At 46.9% G+C, this 14,667-nt stretch overlaps 1 long non-coding RNA gene across 1 annotated transcript; it reads right to left on the minus strand.

The window, feature by feature from the left end:
• Positions 1 to 1,713: 1,713 nt before the first annotated feature.
• Positions 1,714 to 11,704, minus strand: LOC116795902. The gene is made up of 3 exons (XR_004360200.1): positions 11,431 to 11,704; positions 1,957 to 1,959; positions 1,714 to 1,725 (listed from the first exon to the last, which is right to left on the minus strand). It is a non-coding gene; the product is annotated as an uncharacterized LOC116795902 (long non-coding RNA).
• Positions 11,705 to 14,667: the final 2,963 nt, after the last annotated feature.

Below are 14,667 nucleotides of genomic sequence, written 5' to 3' on the forward strand. Positions count from 1 at the left end.
GTTGTAGAGAGTGATGAGGTCTCCCCTCAGCCTCCTCCAGGCTGAACAACCCCAGCTCCCTCAGCTACTCCTGCTAGGACTTGTGTTCCAGACCCTTCACCAGCCTTGTTGCTCTTCTTTGGACACTCCCCAGCACCTCAGTGTCTTTCCTAAACTGAGGGACCCAGAACTGGACACAACACTCGAGCTGTGGCCTCATCAGTGCTGAGTACAGGGGCAGAATCCTTTCCCTGGTCCTGCTGGCCACGCTGTTCCTGATACAGGCCAGGATGCCACTGGCCTTCTTGGCCACCTGGGCACATGCTGGATCATGTTCACCTGCTGTCAGTCAGTACCCCCAGGTCCCTTTCTACCTGGCCCTGTCCAGCCATTCTGTCCCCAGTCTGTAGCGCTGCAGGAGGTTGTTGTGGCCAAAGTACAGGACCCGGCACTTGGCCTTCTTGTACCTCATACCGTTGAATTCAGCCCATCTCTCCAGCCTGTCCAGGTCTCTCTACAGAGCCCTCCTACCCTCCAGAAGATCGACACTCCCCCCCCAACTTGGTGTCACCTGCAAATTTGCTAATGGTGGACTCAATCCCTTCATTCAGATCATCAATAAAAGACATTAAAAAGTACTGGGCCCAACACTGATCCCTGGGGGACACCACTGGTGACCAGCCGCCAACTGGATGCAGTACCGTTGCCCACCACTCTCTGGGCCTGGCCCTCCAGGCAGTTCCTAACCCAGCACAGAGTGCCCCTGTCCAAACTGTGGGCTGCAGTTTTTCCAGGAGTGTGCTGTGGGATACGGTGTCAAAGGCTTTACTGAAGTCCAGGTAGACACATCTACAGCCTTCCCCTTATCCACCAGTTGGGTCACCTGGTCATAAAAGGAGATCGTGTTGGTCAGGCAGGACTTTCCCCTCCTAATTCTGTGCTGGCTGGGTCTGATCTCCCGGCCGTCCTGTAGGTACCGTGTGATCGCACTCAGGATGATCTGCTCCATAACCTTGCCAGGCACTGAGGTCAAGCTAACAAGCCTGGAGTGCCCCAAAACCTCCTTCCAGCCCTTTTTGTGGATGGACGTCACATTCGCCAACTTCCAGTCATCTGGGACCTCCTTGGTGAGGCAAGACTGTTGATAAATCATGGAAAGTAGCTTGGTAAACTCTTCCAACAGCTCCCTCATCACCCCAGGATGGATCCCTTCTGGTCCCATGGACTTGTGAGCATCTAAGTGGCTCAGTAGGTCACTAACTGCTTCCTCCTGGATAACAGGAGGACTTCTCAGCTCCCCGTTCCTGTCTACCAGCTCAGGAGGTCAGCTGTTCTGAGGGCAACCTGTCTTATTGTTGAAAACCGAGGCAAAGAAGGTGTTAAGTACCTCATCCTTTTCCTCATCTTTAGTAACTATATTCCCCTGCATATAATAAATAATGGATGTTTTCCTTGCTCCTCCTTCTGCTATAAATGTATTTATAGAAACACTTGTTATTATCCTTTACGGAAGTGGCCAGAGTAAGTTCAGATTTTGCTTTTGCCATTTTCATTTTCTTTCTACATGACTTAGCGACATCCTTAAACACTTTCTGAATTGCCTGCCCTTTTTTCCAAAGGTGATAAACTCTCTTTTTTATCTTGATGTGCTGGGGGCTGACCAGAGTACTTGGCTGTGTCAGGTTAATGCCGCAGGATCCTGGGCTGCCCGGGTGCTGGATGCACCCTTTAGCTGCAGAAGTCTTGCTGCTGGAGATCTGTAGGTGTAATGGATTTGGGGTGTTGATGAGGTGTTTTGGTGGCTGAGGTAGGGGTTTTTGTCAGTGTTGTCATGATACGGTGTGGTTTCTGCAGCACTTCTGAAGTCAGAAAAACTTTTGGTTTGGACACAAAGCCTCTCTCTAACTGTAGTCCATGGTTGATTTTTCTTCCTATCATTTACCAGGAAAAGGAAGATGGCCCTCAGAACTTGCTCACTACCTTTGGCATGCTGACTGATTGTTGCTTGAAAATCACCAAAGATGGCAAGTTATAGAAATTTGGCTTCATTGGCTACAAGTCTGGAGATGAAGCTCAAACAGCACTGTACCATTTCAACTGAAGTGTTGTAGAGACTTCCAGAGTCACAATGAGTTGATCCTTAAACACATCTTCATTTGATTCTTGAGAAAGTTTTTCATTGGAGTTGTTCAGGGATGAATAGCTGGGGGCCAAGGAAACCTGAAGTCCTGCAGCAAAAAAGTCTGATGTCAGGCCTTACTACTGGATTCAGCTGGCCTGTGTTCATGCACTGCCAGTGTTGGTTGGGACAGCAGTGTCAGATGGGGAGCTGTCATCTGAATTTTGGAACTTGAGCTTGTTTGTTTCATTCAACTTACTGTTCTGGACAGAGAATGATTCACGATGAATAGGATTATTTCTTTGTCTGTGCTGAAAGGAGCATAGCAAGCTGTTCCCTGTGTTGGGTGAACATGTAATTCTGTGCTTTTAGAGTGAATGTCTGAATGAAGTTGCCTATTCTCCTGGTTACATCCCCTCCATCCCATCAGGGTGTAAGAAAGGAGTGAGGTTTATCCAATTACAGAAACAGGCTGTTGAACATCTGTTTAATGACAAATCTGATTCTTTTCAGGTTTAGTTATGAGTTTTGTCACCTTTAACTTGTACATTTTTTTCTTTTTAATGTTGTTTTGTTCTTTAAAGTACTTTTTAAACATAAGTTGCAAAAAAGCAAGAGGAAGACTAAGATCTTGAGAAGCCTTGAGTCACTCTCAGTGCTCATGGTGAGTGTGAAATTAACTCCTCCTTAAGGGATTTTTATTTTTTTACATTGTTGAAAGTGATATCTTTGAATTCAAAGTCACTACTAGCTCTTCTGTGTCTGCCTTCACAGCTTGTCTGCTTGGTTTCAGTTTCAACAGCTGGAAGATGTAGCTATTCCAGGAGTTGGTGGTGGTTCTCCAGAACCAGTCTCAGGTGGCCACTTGGGCTTGGGTTCATGTGGACTCTTTGACAGAGGAGCTGGAGAAGGGAGGATCAGAGCCAGTGGTATATTATCTTGCTCTTGGTTCAGCTGAGTCTGAGAGGCTGATTGAAAATGGGAGTGAACCCTCTGAAGATGAGGAGGAAACTAAAGGTACCAGAAGGAGCTATCACTCTTTGCTGTAACATGGTGGTCCTTTATATGATAAAGAAAGATGTATGCTCTTCTGAAGTGGTAATCAAAGAGAGTTTATTTGAATTTGGCGCTTCCCTATATACCCGGATACCATGTGACCTTCTTAACCAATGGGGTTGTCTGTCCCTGCGCATGTCCCTTGATTTCTCTGCCCCTGGGACATACCCCCTACATCACCCCCTTCTTTACTATTTAAGAAGGTCACAAAAACAGTACAACAACAATAATGCAAACAATCAGAACAGTACATTGTAAACTACCAAAGCTTGCAATGACCCAGCACATTGCTTGCTTGGTCTCTTATACCTCTATGGTAAATCTTATAAAACTTTCTTGCACTCCTAAAGGGTAGTGCAACTTGGAGAAATAACTTTATTAACCTAAAGGCCTTATCTTAACTGTGCAAACTTATAATCTTTATTAATCTGAGGGTTTTAAATAACTGGGGAGTTGAACTTTATTTAAGAAACAGGCTAAGCTTAGCAAAACTAAATTCTCTTAAAGTGACCATGTGGCGGAGGTAGTGTTATTTTATGAGGTGTTTTTGTGTTTCATACATTTGTCCAGTCAAACAACTCTCTTATTCATTCACGTCTCATTCACTGATGGCTGTCATTCCATTCATCACACACACATTCACAGATTTTTTACAGACTGCTTTTTACCACACTGGTTGTCTCTTAATGTAAACCTGAAACATATCTAACTTCTGCGTTACTCTGGTTCTTGCTGCTGTGGTTGTGTACCTAAGTAGGGTCTTACACACCTTGAAGGAATCCACTTAAGCTCTTTTCCTGTAGCCACTCAAGCATAGCCTCGTCCCCAAGTGACGAGATCTAACAGTCCTGTCCACTGCCCTGAAATTAAATCTCTCCGTGACCAGTGGTTTGGGGGAGGCGAGATCCTGAGACTTGTGCTGGTTTTCGTACCTGCTTCTTTCAGCACTGTCACAATTTAAAAAATTTATAACATACGTGGCTTTCCACAGATGCTCTTGCGGGCTACACAGATTCCCCTCTTTTTTTTTGTTTATCTAACATGCGCTTCAGGGTGTGATGTGCCCTCTCAATAATTACTTGTCCAGTTAGTAAGTGTGGGATACCTGTGACGTGAAATTCTCCATTCTGACAGGAAATTTCTTACTTTTTCTGAGATAAAAGCTGGTTCATTATCAGTCTTGATCTGTTTTGGGGTACCAAGGGTAGCAAAACAACTGAACCAGTGCCTAATGACATCCTTGGCCTTTTCCCTGCATGTGCTGTGGAGGTTATGTATTGGGAATGTGTATCCATTTACATGTACATATTTAACGTGCCAAATTCGGAGATGCGTGTGATATCTGTTTGTCAAATCTCATTTGCCATTAACACTCTGGGGTTAACACCTTCCTGAGATGGCATGGGTATGATTTTCTGACAGTTTGAGTATGACATGATTATGTCTCGAGCCTGATTGAGTGTTATCTGGAATTGTCTCTTCAGAGAACGTGCGTTCTGATGGAAAAATGAGTGAGACAATTTCACTTGCTCTAAGACTCTAGGTATGGTGTTAAACGTACCTGCTCTGTCAGCCTCCCGGTTCCCTTCAGCTATTGGTCCTGGCATGTCAGTGCGTGACCTTGTGTGCATTATATAGAAATCAAACCTTCTATGATTCACAAGAAACAAAACAGAACGCATTTCAAACAACAGATGAGAGTTAACAATATCTTGAAGAAACGAACTCTCGAGAAGGGAGACTAACTTTACAGTATAAAAGGAATCTGTAACAATATTAATAGGTCGTTCAGAAAATTTCCCCAAGGCAATGGAATGGTAGCCAGTTCCAGAACCTGTACAGAACTCTGGTTCATGGTCTGTACCTCTCGTTCCCATTGTCCTGTGTCAGGATTTACCCAAGTCATTGCAGCTTTTCATGTTTTTCCAGATGCTTCTGTGAAAACCGTGAGGCTTTTCACTGGTTCATGTTTGCATCTGGTTGTGGCTTTTAAAGGTAAACTACCAATTTTTGCCCACATTCTGTGTTTAGGGAGATGGATTGAAATGTCACCGTTAAAACCTGCCAGGGCAGCCTGGAATTCTGCACCCTCAGCTGGTATCCAATCGAAGTTCTCTTTGCAGCTGGGGTGAAGATGGTGGCAGGACCTCTTCCGTCTAGTTCTTGTGATTGTCTTTTACCTTTAATGACAAGTTTGGGAAGCATCTCATTAGTAGTTCACACAGTTTTAGGTGGTGTGTGGGGCAGAAACAACCACTTAGAATTCACAGTGGGTCTTTGTCAATCCGATCCTACTGAAACAAAACTGCGAATGGCTGGTACCTGCTGGGAACAAGGGGCAGGCAGATTTGCAGTTCAGGATTTCTCCTTCTGCCTTGTCTGCTTTCTATTGCCTTGGCACAAATGTCTAACGCCTGTTTTGCCTCTGCTGTCAGAGACTTGTTAGACGTTAGATTGGAGTTCCCCTTTAGCAGCTCAAATAGAGGGTATAGCCCCTCTGGGGTTATGTCTAAAATAGACCTTAACCAGCTGATGGCTCCTAGAATTTTTTGCAACTCATGTAAAGTTAAATTGTCTTTTACCTCGAGCTGCAGTGGCTGTGGAGAGGTTTCTGGCTGCATGATTTCTCATCCAAGGTAAGTCCAGGGTTGTGATGGTTGGATCTTCTCTGGAGCAACCTGTAACCCTGCATCTTAGACAGCTTTGGTTAGAACAGTAAGAGTAAATGGCAGTTCATTTCCTGTGGCCGCGGTTATTAGTATGTCATCTACATGATGGTGCATGATAGCTGTTTGATTTCTCGTCGGGCTGTTTTGCATCCCCTGAGGAAGGACAACCCAGCAATAGCCTTGCATGGGTTGTGTATTGTTCAAGGCCATGATGGAAGGTAAACCTTGGCGTGTCCTCAGGGTATAGGGAGATGGTAAGGAAACAGTCCTTTAAATCAATTACCACTAGTGGTCAATTTGCTGGGAGTATAGCAGGTGAGGGAAGTCCAAGCTGCGATGCTTCCATAAGCTCTGTGACTGCATTTACTGCTCTTAACATTTGCAGTGTTCTCCACTTCTCACCTTTCTTGGGGGTGCAGAATACAGGGGTATTTTTGGGGCTGGTTGTTGACACATTGTGGCTTGCCTCAAGCTGCTTCCTCTCTTGCTTGTGAAAGCAGGTGGCAAAGAGGAGGATAGCGAACAGCACGGCAGCAAGCAACACGATGTTCATGGCGTGGCTTTTGCCTCGCTCACGGCACCCCTGGTATAACTCAGCCCATTCCCTGCTGTTTAGGTACTTGTGGGATGTTGCTGCTAAGGGTCTCCAAAGACAATCCCTTTGAGAGTGGTCAGGGTCACCACATCTAACACAACTAGCTCTGTGTCCAACCTCTTGCTACAACTTGCAAGAGGGGCAGATTGGTGCTCCACAGAGCTAACTCTTTCATAGGGTCGAACCAGCTCAGCAATGCTGTAGCTCTCCCCTTCAGGAAGGGCCTGTAAAGCTCTTTCACAGCCTGTGTTTGCCTTTTTAAAAACCAATTGCCTATACAGTATCTCTCTGGTGATGCCTTAAGCCCCTAATGGTTTTTATTTTTCTAAGCCTTGTAAGTTTTATAAGTAGATTTTAAAAGCAGCAACCCTCCCTCCCTTGTCCCTTGTCCCTTTCCCTTTCCCTCTAGCACCCTTAGTTTACACATTCCTTAACCCTCTTACCCCATTCTATGCTCCCTATATCACTCCTACCCCTGACTACAGCAGAAATGTTTAGTCTTTTGTCAAGGCAAGGCCTAGATTTTTGGCAGAACAGCACATCAGGGCCTAAACCACAGAACACGGTCAAAAACTGGGTGACAATGTACCCTTTGTGCTCTGATGATGGTGAAGATGGGATGAACAGAGGGTCCCAAAATACACCCCAGACCCATTTTCAGGGGGTGGACCCGGGGCGGACCAGAGTAAAGGCCACAGGGTGGACACATTTGGGATTGGATGGATGGTATTAGAAAATGTAACGTATCAGGCACAGCCGACTCGCGTCTTATAACATCTTTAGCCTTGGCAAAAGAAACCCTTTCTTATCTCACCCCTAATGAACTGCTCCGGGAGATTTTTTCAGCACCATAAATCCCATGGCAACACTGGTTTTATTGTACTCAACTTGCTTGTTTAAAGTAGATTGCAGTTGATCAAAACATTGTGAATTTGGTTCAGTACAGCCTTGTAACACTTTTGTAGGGGACAGGTTGCTATCTTGGTCTGTAGTGGGAAGGTTTTTCATGGCTTTCAAGGCCTGTTTGGCTATTACTCTGTACATTTCCTGGGGAAAGACTGATTTGGCATCTACCATGCTGTAATTTCCCTCTCTGGTTAATTGGTTTGTTGTTATGCCTGCTTGGGTGTTAGTTGCATACTTAGCACAATTTTCCCGAAAGTCAGCTAACCAGACTATATATTGAGTGTTATTAAGAACTAATTTCATTAGATTCTTCCAGTCATGTGGGGTGAAAAAATAGATGGAACTCAATGTCTCCAAATACTTGAAAGTATTGGTTAAGGACATGCCAGCACCTCTTACCGACTGCCTCTATTTCTCCGTAGCCTCACATGACAGAGGCTGAAATTGAGGGGGCTGACGTTGGCTAGTATCGATTGAGCATACCTGAATATCCTTCAAGCCTCCCACTCGAAATGCCTCATACTGACATTGCTCCCACTCGTTAGTTGACCTTCCTCTGTTTGCCTCCTTGCTCCCTCCCGCTGGAACCATCCGTGGTCCCTCCTCCTCATCCCCCTTTGCCTCCCCCCCTGGGGTTCCAGTGAGCCCGGTTCCCTGTGGGGGGGGTGGTGCTGGGTGGCGGAGGCGGTGTGGGGGAGGGGCTTTCTTCCCCCTCATGTCTACAGGAGGGGCAGGGCAGCGTTGGGGTCGGAAGAGACAGATCGGCTTCCGGTCCATTTGGTGGGCAGGATGGCTGCGCCCAGTCCGAGACACAGCCCAGTCGCTGTTCATTCTCAGCGTGGGGGGGCAGAGGGGCTGGGTTACCCCCCTCATCACTGTAACAGAACTCTGTGCACTGATCCCATGGTTTGGGATCCCGCATTTCAGGCTCTGTTCTCTCCCAGCGACCTGTGTTCCCGTGGCTTTTGGCTCCTGACCCTCAACTTAACTCACGAACAGCTCTCTCAGTACATCTCGTATATTTCTGTTACTATGCCTAGGGGTTGTGCTGCTGCTAGCAGTGTGAGCGGGGGGGGGGGGGGGGGGGGGGGGAAGGGGGGGAAGGGGGGGAAGGGGGAGGGTTGGGGTGAGATGTGGGTTAATTGTTTCGTTTGCTCGTGTGCTTTGTGGAGGGCTGACATTATCCCTGTATAAACTGGTACTATGTTGCAAGTTCTGCAGTTGCCTGCCTCGGTCCTTTGGTTTAGAATGTGTCCCGGTGTTTCCCATGTGTTTAAATGTAACACTTCTGTTAGTGGGAGTGTGGGGTGTGTAGACCTAACAAATCTTATTAATTCTGGTAACTCTGCCTTTGTAGTTTGAATGTGGTAAGATTTTAGCAGTAAAGTTAATGTTTCAATGTCTCGTGAGGTTTCCATGGAGACAAAGCCTCCCATGTTTACCTTAGTCTCGGTGCTGTAGACCCACGTGGCTGGGAGTTCTTTCTTTGGCTGCTGAGTTTACTTTCAGTTTCTGGGTCTGCTGGTTCTCTGTGGCTTTTTTCCTCTCGGTGTCTCCGTCTGTGTCCGGTGGGGCTCTCCGTTGGCTCCGTTGGCTTGGGGGCGGTGGTGGATGACGGCGGTGCAGGCTGCAGCGCGGCTCCAGCAGCTGCAAGCAGTGGGAAAGCGGTGGGAGGTTCCTTCATGGTCTGCGCTGCTCCTGGTGGGTTTCTCCTCGGCGTGGAGGTGTTGCGTTGTCGTTACAGACAGGCACGGGTCGGCAGAAGGCGGCTCCGGGGCTCCCCCGGTCTGCTGGGCAGTGCGGGGGTTCCGGCACTGCGGTGGGAGGTCGTGGTGTGGCGGTGCGGGCAATGTTTAGGCGGCACTGGGTTTCGTTCTGCGGCAGTCCCGGTGTGTCCGGCATGGGGTCCCTGCGGTGGCAGGTGTGTGGGGGGAGGGGCGGCCAGCGGCACAAGCATGGCTTAACTGTTTCCCCGCCATTGCAGACTGCGGCAGGCGCGGGGGGAAGGGCAGCGGGGTGGTACACAGTGTCCTAGCGCGGCTCTGGCAGCGGCGGCGGCAGCAGCGGCGCACATTTGGCTCGGATTCAGCAGGTCCCGCGCAGTTTGGAACGTGGCGCGGGGGGCCGGCAGGGGCGGTGGGCGGACGTGGGCGGGGGCTGCAGGCTGCGTGGAGTTGCAGTGCTTTCCGCTGGGCGGAAAGCCGGTGTGGGGTTCGCGGGGGTCTCGCGGTGGTCCGGGGAGTGTTTCGGGCAGCAGCGACACCGCTTTTGCACACACAGCTTAGCCGTGGCAGGCGGTGGGGCTCCCTGCAGGGTTCGGCGTGCTCCGCTGCTTGAGTTTTTCGAGCCACAGGGGCTTGCAGCCTCCCAGGGAGCAACCTCGGCCATGGTATTAGCTGGTATCGCCGCTTTCTCAGCTCACTCACCACTCTGAGAAATGTTGGCCCTACTCCACTCTCTCCAGGTGCCCTGATGTCGGCTTTTTCTTTTCTTCTTTCTTCTTTTTTCCTGTGCACTTTCCCTAATATTTTTGAGCTCACTATTTTAATTCCCGTTTCTCATATGCTACTGAGACAACGGATTTACAGACGTCTTGTGTTTTTTTTTTTTTCAGTTAAAAGCCCAAATTATCGATTATCCAAATAATCGATACGATAACCAGGGTTTACCGAGTTTTCTGCCTGATTCAGGATATACTAAACTATCCTAATATAGGTTCTAAATCCCATGTTCGGGTGCACCATGTGTAACATGCTGGTCATTTGTATGATAAAGAAAGATGTATGCTCTTCCGAGGTGGTAATCAAAGAGAGTTTATTTGAATTCGGTGCTTCCCTATATACCCAGATACCATGTGACCTTCTTAACCAATGGGGTTGTCTGTCCCTGCGCATGTCCCTTGATTTCTCTGCCCCTGGGACACGCCCTCTACACTTTGCTTGTCTTTGTCTTGGTGACTGTGAGAGCAGATGTGCTGGTAGGACCGAGCTGGGAGTCCTACCTCAAGATGGAAACAGTGTAATTTGGAAGGTGGATTCTCAAGCGTGAGACTGATTCTGTATTCTGTTAGCTTGTGTCTGAAACACGTTTTCATGGTTTAGGAATGACACTCCCCAGTTTAGTGTGCCACCCCCCCCCGAAATATTCCCAAACCCAACACCACTCTCTTGCTCCCCCCGGTTCCCCTCCCCCTTCCAGCTACAGGGGTGGAGTTGAGAACTAGAGGCACAAAAAGGTGAAAGTTACAGGTTGCTGCAAGAACAATTTTACTGCAAACAACGAGATAAGAAAATGAACAATAACAGCAAGAATACTAATAAAGAAAGTGTTCAGAGAGGGCGGTTTACATGCAAAATGCTCAGCAAGCCTGGGACAATAAAAGAGTGGTGGAAGGACCCTATGCCAGACCACTGCAGCCACCATGCTTGCTCCCGACCAGAAACCACACCCCTTCTTCTTGGAATTGAGAGAAAATCTCTTTCCCCCACTCCTGAAAATGACATGAATGTTATTGAATAACACAGTGTCTTGGCCACATGCCTTCCCACTGATCTGGGCCAGAACTAGAGCAGCTGCTCATGGCCTAACCCTTATTCTATACCATCAAAGTCATGCCCAGATCCTATACCTTCCCACTATATAAATATACATTTATATATATGTACACAAGCAGAGGTATCATTTCCATAGTCAGTGGTCACCCCTCCAAGATGTCTGTTGAGTTCATTTAGTCCATGGCTGTGTCTTCTACCCCTCCTAGATCTCTTCCAGTGCAGGATAGTTGGTATGCTGTCAACTGTCGCGACGGGAAACTCCGGACACCTTAATGTAAGAATCCAGGGACTTCGTTTATTGAAAATTGACAGTAGCTTAATATACACTCTATAATGGGCTCATGAATATTACAAGATTAGGCTCCTTATTGGTACACAGTTAGGTGGTGATATCATCTCAATTGCCTTTCATTGTTTACACAGGTGGCTCGTTAAGGGTCTTTGTTTTGTTAATGCCAAGCTCCTGTTTTTCAGCCCAATTTAGAATGCCCAAGGACATTGCTGCTTTCTCATGGCCCTGCTATCTCAGAGTTCTCACGGGCCTAGTCAGACTTTAGCAGCTCATACATGGCCTTAGCCATGCTCATATGTCCTCGCGTTTCTAACCAAATCCTCTACAATTTCCCCCGTTTTTATTTTGGGCCAACAATGCTTTCCTTGTCGTAGCATTTATACGCCTGGTAATACAAGAAAAGGCAACACGAGTTATTACTAAGATTACAATAACTGTCAATACCCATCGGAGGCCTTCCTTAATACAACTTAGAGCCCATTCAGACATAGAACCAAAGACAGATTGAAGCCATGAATCTATAGGACTAGTTGCTACTGTCACTTTCTTTGTGTGATCTGTTAACCATTGCAGTTGTTTATGTATGGAGTTACTATGATCTGAAAGATTAAAACAGCACATACCATCAAAGTCCTTACAGCCATGGCCTTGTGCCAGCAACAGAAAATCAATAGCAGCTCGATTTTGTAGGACAGCATGACGTAAACTACTAACGTCTTGTGCAAGTTCTGCTATTACTCGGGTGGTGACATTTGATTGTTTGACAGCCCAACATGCAAGTTTGCGAACAGATGTTAATGCTTGTGCTGTGCCTACACCTGGGACAATAGATCCAAAGACAGTAGCTGTCTTACCCCATAGCTCTACCTTGTCATCACAATCTGAGGAAAGTTGGCTTAGGCTCCTCTTTTGTCTGCGTGATGAAGTTAGATTAACAAGTTGTAAAAAGGATGGGGATAACAGCGTGAGTGACCCTAAATAGCAGGGTCCTCCGAAGGCACGCACAGGAATGCCATGCCAAGCTCTGTCACCACAAATAAGAAATACACCTGGTGGTAAGGCACGGGCAGTGTTGTTAACCCAAATACCTGGCGAGGAAGGTTTGACTTCAGCTCCATACGCTCCAAGGCTTTGGTTGTTAGTACTGTTAGTGCCACAATAGTCTCCTACATTTTTATAGTTAAACCCTGGGGTACGTGAAGTGACATTGGTCCATCTAGACAAATCATGGCTTTGTTGTGCACTTAACCTAGAATGAAATGTTCCCAGCATAAAACAAGTTTGAGTCCCATTATCACTTGTATTACGTACAGACAGTGATCCCATTAAGTCTAACTCCTGGGGACTCTGGGGTAAAGAGGTATTGAGAGCTTTTATAATGCACGCAGATGTATTAGAGATAACTGTTTCACTCTCACACGACGATGAAACCCAACCAGTAAACACTAAGTTCAACCTATACACGGAACTAAAAGGCATACCAAATAAACAAGTGCGAAAAGGATCTGAGGCAGATGCTAAAGACAAACAAAAGGATGATTGTCCTGTTTGATTTGCCCAGGTGACCCACATGTTTTTTCGAGGGTCAATGGTGGGAAGAGCCTCAACATTGGCAATCATACCTCTGAAAAGAAGAAAACTTATTACACAGCTGTACAATGAAATAAACAGAGATCTTAACATTTTTGCTATCCCAATACATAAAAACAGTAAATCAAGTCTGGGCACGTTAAGTCTTGCAGTTCCTCTGTGTACAGTTACTCAGCTAATTCAGATGCTGCTCCAGTGTCTCCCTCATCAGCAGGTGCAGGGGAATCAGGTGTTGAAGAGGCTGGAGGTGGTGGTCCGAGGTTAGGTGGGGCTGCAGGCACCGCAGGTGTCTCTCCTCTCCGTCCTTCAGGACTCTCAACCGCTGGCTTGACCCAACGACTGGGAACCCACAGGGTACCTGTAGAAGTAGACACACAGAAGTAGCCTCGCCCTATAAAGATGACTTCTGCTGGACCTTCCCACATCCCGGTTTTAGGATTCCGATAATGAACCCTCATGGGTGGTCCTTTTGACACCTGCTCTTTCTGATTATGTTTGACGATAGGAGGCACTGAATCATCCCCGAAAATACACAGATGATTAAGGACAAAAAGAGTTTTGCTGACTCTTTCTCGGGCATCTCTGATGTCTCTGTATTTCTCAAGGTAGCTTTTGATTGCTCCATTCATTCGCTCTACTATAGCTTGTCCAGTAGGTGAATGAGCTATGCCCGTAACATGCTTTATGTCCCACTGCTGCAAGAATTGTCCCAGAATCTTGCTCACATAAGCAGGCCCATTATCTGTTTTCAGCGTTTTAGGGACACCCATGACAGCAAAGCAATCTGTCAGATGACGCTTCACATCTTGGACTTTCTCTCCTGGTTGCAGTGTAGCCCATACAAAGTGACTGTAGGTGTCAATTGACACATGCATGTATTTCAGTCGACCAAAAGCAGGAACATGTGTGACATCCATTTGCCACAACTCATTAGCTTTTAGTCCTTTGGGATTAACTCCCACTCCGAGGCCTACTCCTTTATTTTGCCAACTGCAAATAGGGCATGCTTTCACTATCGCTCTGGCATCTTCGATTGACAGTCCATATGAGTGACTGAGACCTTTTGCATTTTGGTGATACACAGCATGAGCCTCACGTGCTCTCAGGAAAGGAGATATAGGTGCTTCTGTTACTGTTGACACTAGACGATCTGCTCTAGCATTTCCTTCTCCCAGTCCTATATTCCATTGATGACTTCTGATGTGTAACACAGCGTATCTGGCTGACCGGCAAGCAATAGCTTTGTGAAGTTGCTGTAGTAGTTGCATGAGTCTGGCATTCTTAACTTCTCTAATGCTAGCATCTTCAATTCGATTAGCCACTCCTGCAACATACATCGAGTCTGTAACCACATTAAGTGCTTGACCTAGCCAGTGAGACAATGCCCACACAACAGCTGCGAGCTCTAATGTTTGTAAAGAGTCCTTTAATTGAGCATCTAGGAAGTGTTGATGCCATCGCCCTTCGTGCCTCCAGGTGGCTACGGCACGCTGCGATCTTTTTCCAGCGTCAGTGAATACGGTGACTGCATTCTGAAGCGGTGTCGCAGATCGCTTTGGAATTTGCAGCCACGCCTGGTTAGCCATCCAGGCTAGCGTCGGTGACTGCAAAGGACGGATGTTGATGATGGCATCTGACACAAGTAATGCTCCTTGCAGCTCGGGAGAATGGACTAAATACCAGTCCAAGTCCTCCTGTCTTATTGGCACTTGTATCTCATGTGGTTCTGACCCGGTCGCTTGCACAATCCGGCTTCTGCCTTTTATGATGAGCTCTGATAAAGTCCGAATCTTTTCCTGGACTGTTCTGCATGGTTGCAAGGATGTTGTCAGCCATTCTAATACAATTTGTTGCTCTTTAGCTGATGTTGCAAACCGCTTTTGTTTGTCCCCCGTTTTTATTTTTTG

The sequence above is a fragment of the Chiroxiphia lanceolata genome, chromosome 18 (assembly GCF_009829145.1).
Source record: "Chiroxiphia lanceolata isolate bChiLan1 chromosome 18, bChiLan1.pri, whole genome shotgun sequence".
NCBI lineage: Eukaryota > Metazoa > Chordata > Aves > Passeriformes > Pipridae > Chiroxiphia > Chiroxiphia lanceolata.